Source organism: Suncus etruscus, chromosome 1 (assembly GCF_024139225.1).
Source record: "Suncus etruscus isolate mSunEtr1 chromosome 1, mSunEtr1.pri.cur, whole genome shotgun sequence".
Lineage (NCBI taxonomy): Eukaryota > Metazoa > Chordata > Mammalia > Eulipotyphla > Soricidae > Suncus > Suncus etruscus.
This window is the reverse complement of record NC_064848.1, coordinates 179,472,142-179,478,150: the sequence shown is the minus strand read 5'-3', so window position 1 is coordinate 179,478,150 and position 6,009 is coordinate 179,472,142.

The window sequence follows — 6,009 nt, the reverse complement described above, 5'->3', positions numbered from 1 at the left end:
TTAATAAAAAATTTATTTCCTCGGTATCTTTGCTGAGAATTGGTTGCCAAACAATGTAATAGAAACAAAAGAAAAATACATATAATATACAGACACCTGCCTTTATTAGTCAAGCTCTTTAAGAAAAATAAGAGCAAAATTATGCTATTTTTAAATTTTTTTGTTAGAAGACATGGTGTTGACAAAAATGAATTTGTAATCAATCATGTTTGGGTATGTTTTCAAGATATGAGTTTGGGAAGACTTTGGAAAGACTGTCAAAAATGAAGCTAGAATGACAAAGAGAAAGATACATTCACTATAAAACATAAAAAGCAATGCAATTTATGCTAAGGAAACACTTATGATGAAATAAAGAAACAAAATAAAATACAGGGAGGGCTGGAGAGATTATTGAACACTTGCTTTGAATGTGGTTGGTTAAAGTTGGATCTCTAGTACTATATGTGATTCTCTGAGCACAGAGCCTGGAATAACTCTTAATAAGGCCCAAAACAAACAAACAAAATACTGGGAAAGTTTAATTGCTTGTGTTCTCAAAATTTCATGTACACAGTAATGAACAGTGTAGATTTTGGAAATAAAGAGAAGCAAGATCATAGAAAACCGCGCAGAAGACAGAGAGTTAATTAGTTACCAAGTCCATTGAATAATCTTATTAAAGGACATGCAGAAACGTAAGTAAAAATGTTTTCATGGAAATACTCAAAAAATGTAGGATTTAAATTTAGCATTAGAAATTAGAAATCAGAAAATTGGCCAGAACTGGCTGAGAATGCCCCTCTTGTCTCTTCCTAATATATAAAAGTATAGTAAATATTACTCCTCTTTAAGACACTGGATCCATAGGTATAGTCACACACATTATATCATACTTCAAAGCTGTTGTTTTCGACAGTAAGCTAAAAAGATAGACGTGTTTTACAATTTAGTAGATGTCTTATAAGTTGAGGACACTGCAAGCAATACTCCACTTCTATTTGACCTGAATATATTTGCTTGTTTTTAAAAGGTGTCCTTTTAATTAAAAGCAATAAATCTTCTCTTGCCTAAGTGGCATTTTCACAAAGAAAAGAAAAAAATCTAAATAAAAATTATATAGTAATGGATTTCAAGGGTTCAGGAAGTCCATTCATAGATAATTGTAATATTCTGATGAGAGGTAATCAGGAAGAAAAATATCAAAGAGACATCAAAAGTTAAATATCTTAGAGTATCTAATAGACCTGATTATATATTGATTGAGGTGAGAAAAAAAGGAAGTGATGACTATCATTTTTCACTTGAGTGGTATAGTAGAGTATAGTTTTTTTAAAGAAAGGTTAGAAATAAAATATGAGCAAATCATAATTATTTTAAATAAAATATTTATTTAAAAAAGTGAATAGGATATACATTCCAGATATATTAAGGTTGGCATGTTTCAAACCAAGTAAAAAATAATTTAATATGATGATTCTGAATCAAGTATCTGCCATTTGAAAAATAATTTTTTTTTTTTTTTGGTTTTTGGGCCACACCTGGCAGTGCTCAGGGGTGACTCCTGGCTGTTTGCTCAGAAATAGCTCCTGGCAGGCACGGGGGACCATATGGGACACCAGGATTCGAACCAACCACCTTTGGTTCTGGATCGGCTGCTTGCAAGGCAAACACCACTGTGCTATCTCTCCGGGCCCGAAAAATAATTTTTGTGCTAAGAAACTAGCAATTCCTGCATTGCCTACAATTGAACCATATAATTTACAGGCCATGGTATACTTAGTTTGGCTGCATAGCCAGAATAATAGTTTCAGTTGATTCTACTTTATAATATAGTAATATTGCATAAATAGTTATAATTAGGCAATTAGTTCTATTGCTCGTGGCATAAAATCAGAAGTACAAAGCCTCAAAATAGGGAATCAATACTGCTACATGTAATCAGTTGAATTTAGACTGGAGGTAAGCACAAAACTAAAAGAATTGCCGATATCCTGATGTGAGTGAATAACACTCTGTAGGGATTTATAAAATTATTCAAACAAACGTATTCATTGCTTCAAGATTAAATTAATTTTGCCTTTAAGAAACTAGTCATTTGAATAAAGTGAATTCAGTCTGTGATGACTGAGCATGTATTAAGAGACATACACATAAACATACTGTCTTCATACATGCATACTGTGTTATTAACTACTAGGGGTTGTGGTTATAAAAACCATTGCTTCTACAGCTTAGAGTGTAGAGGAGGTGACAAGTATTCAATACTCACAAAAATATATTCTAAAATGTAAGAAAATTAATTAATAAAAGCATAGTAGGCAGAGAAAGATCACTACATAATTATTACCACAATCTATATACATGTACATTTATTTTAAAGAAGTACTTCACAGATCTTGATATTATATTAACCTAATAACCCATTGTTACAATGAAGGTCCTTAAAAAGAGAAATGGAAAGGAGGAGGAACAGTTAGAAAAGTGGATGTGATAATGAATCAGATACAAAAAGTCTTACTTGTGGAATAATTGGTGTTTGAGCATTAATTTGCCTTTGTGTTGTGTAACAAACAATATGAAATGAATTTGTTTCTGCATGGAGGCAGGCAATGGTAGTAGGTGGAAAATTGTGTACTGCCTGAAATGACTGTTTTGGAAACAATTTGGTAAATCATGGTATCATAATAAATTTTTATAGTTAATATGTGAACATCAGAAAAGGTAAATCATGATTAGGAAGTAATAGAATATAAATATTAGTAGTAAAATATGCCAAAATTTAGTTTCTCCTTTGCTAGCTTATGTACAATTTCTCTGTAAGTTTGCTACTGCAAAACTTTTCATAACAAGCTCTACCAAATATAATATTATACTTTTAAAGTTTACTTGACCATAGGTAAAAACTTGTTATCAGATTAGCTTGGCCTTCAGTGACCATAGGATAAGAGAATATGATTTGTATTTCTCCGAGGTCATTGAAAATGAGTCCTAAATGAACCAATACAAGTACAAATATGCCCAAGTGAAGCAGTATGACAAAAGTCTTCCTGATCATAATATTCAAAAGTGAGAAATTAGGAGGCATGAAACAAGTAATAAATTAATTGAATGTACAGAGTAAAAGCTTAGTAAACACATGCCAAGTAGGATAGAAAAAATATGTCGACTGATAAAAGTATTAAGGGGAAAAATGGGGGATGGAGAGAATAAAAGAAAAAAAAGGATTAAGGGAACATTAATAGAAACTAAAATATAGAATAAAACATTAAAATTAAAAGGTAATCTTTAAAAATTCACATTTTTATTCTGAAATATTACTCTATTTTTTATATTGATGGAGATTCCCACAGGTTTCTCATGTGAAATGGAGAGGAAAGAAACACCTGTCTTTCTCTCTTTATACCTCTGCCACACGAAAATGACTAGGAGATAAGACCAGAAAGCCTCTGATGAGTCCCTGCATGGCACTGGCCTCAAGTATTTCTAGTCCCAGTAGGTAGCCATCAAATAATACCTGATGATCCTTTGAACTTATCCCAGACACACAAATTTTAGGGATCCGTGGATAAAGGCTGAAGTGAGGAATTGATCTGCAGAAAAGAATAGTAAGTCCTCGATCATATCCAGACCTTTCATTTCATTTCATTTTCATTTCATTTCATATGAAGGTCTGGGTCCTTCATTCACAGAAAATGATTTTAGTAGGAGATGGACAGTGAAAACGGACTTTATTTAAAAATATGGAGGAAGCAGAAGGACAGAATAAGGAGGGGAGACAATAACATGCTCAAGAGAGAACACAATCTTCTCCAAAATTGGAGAGATCCCCAGTACAAAACCCGGCCTGCAAGTGGGAAAGCTCACATCCCAAGAGGATAGATTCATGTGACATATGCATGCAAGGCACCATGTGCTTGGGCCCAAGGAACATAGGCATGAGTCTCCTTTGTTCCAAGTTGGTTTATATTGGGTTTCTTCCAACCTGCCCTATCAGAGGATTTTTATCAAGGTTTAGAGTCTTGTTGTGGTAGCCAAGGGGAAAGGTCAGAACTAGTTAATCTTTGACTTTCCTTTCTTGACTTTTGTTCCTGCTGGAGCTTCTCCTATGAGGTTTTAGTTCCAGTATTCTCAAGGTGTGTCCCTTAGAACAGGGAAAATAAAAATGTCTTCAAATTCCATATCTTGGTTTTAATATTTCCCAAGATTATTTTTTTACTACATCCCAAGAATCTAATTTATTGATTTGGTGGTGTTGGTGGGCCTTCTCAATCTACCTGCCTGATTTATTTCTATATTTAGGTCTTATAGAAAAACCTACCTTGCAATCAACTTCTACATTGTTCAACAAGAAGAGAAAATGTTTTGTTTGTTAATTTAGTTATTTTCAAAAATATATCTTATATCTTATAAATTATATTATATATATCGTGTTTCATAATTTTTATCAAAGTACCAATATTTCCCTTTTAGTCTTTAAAACGCTTCCTATGACTACAATTACAAAATGGTCTTAAAGTCTCTTGTTCTCTATCTCATCTATTTTTTCTTGTTTCCTATTAAAAAAGTAGTAATATATTTATATTTTCTTTCAAAATTGATTAAGGCAGGGGCGGGAAAGATAGGACAGCGGTAGGGAATTTTCCTTGCATGCAGCCCATCCAGGACAGATCTGGGTTTGATTCCTGGCTTTCCATAGGGACTCCTGATCCTGCCAGGAGCGATTTCTGAGCAAAGAGACAGGAGTAACACCTGAGCATCACTGGGTGTGGCCCCCAAACCCCCCAAAAAAGTGATTAAGGCAAACTCTTTTCAGTTGTTCCTTTAAGATATGACTTCACTTAGCTATTTCAAATACCTCAAAGTAAAAGACTTACATACAAAAAGTGGGGATGCAAAGACAAAGTTGGGAAAACTGAGGGTCACTGAAGAGGTCCCACATTACATTAAAAACAAAGAGAGTTTTGAAATGCATTAGATGGTGTTGCCAGTGGGGAAAGTTACACTAGTAAGGTTTTCTGTGTGATTTATATGAAATGGGGATAGAGAGGAGGAGAGAGCCCACCACCTTCTCTATCAATCTCAGGGGTCTAGAGAATTCAGGACTAATAAATTTGCAATTAGATATTATAGGGTACAGAATTTATGGCTCCTAATTCCCATGAGACACTCATCAAACTACATCTGGTTTTATTAGTTGTGCCCAGCCTGGGAAATTATCTTTGCCCCTCAATTTCTCAGAAAATAATGGAGCCCAGGGATTTCTCATTGCAGAAATGTCAGTAATTTGAAAATTACTCATTTTTCATTCCAGGTTCATTAGTCTTATCTCACAGAAAAGAATATAAAAAATAGATAAAAAAACAAAGTAAAGCAATTTTATTAAAGAAGTAAATAAAGGGAAAGGATGAGTGCTCACAAGAAAGGATGGATACAGAAGTTGTTAAACATCCTAAGTAAGGATATACAGGCTACTTTTCCAGAATGGGGAAATACTCCCTAAAGTGAAAATGTACAGATCCAAGGAGGAGTAACACAAATACTCGCATTTTCCTCTACCAAGTTATATTGTATTCAGTTTTCCCAATCTTTCCCTACCAATGAGTGCTAAAATAAATTTCTAGAAGCAGCTGATTATTTATTATCCAAGAAAATATGTTTCTTGGAGAAAGTGTTAAACTATTGATATTCTTTGCATACTCTTTTTTTCCAGCAAACTGAGACTTTCCTTCCAGCCTCCAGCCACCTGTCTTCTAAGGGAGCCACACAGCTTTCGGCCTGGAATTATGTATCTCTACATTGTTTTATGGACTCCTGTACGGGGTCTTTAGTGTCACATATCTTCAAGGTGCTTTAGATTTCAGACAATGTACGTTACCAGGGCTCCCCTATCTCTTTGCCTATATATAACAAATGGTGGACAATTTTTTAAATTTTTATGACAATCTCTTTTAAGAAAATAAACATAATCAAATACTCAAGCAAAGAAAGGATAATCCACTGAAGATGTTAAGTATAAGTGCTTTAACT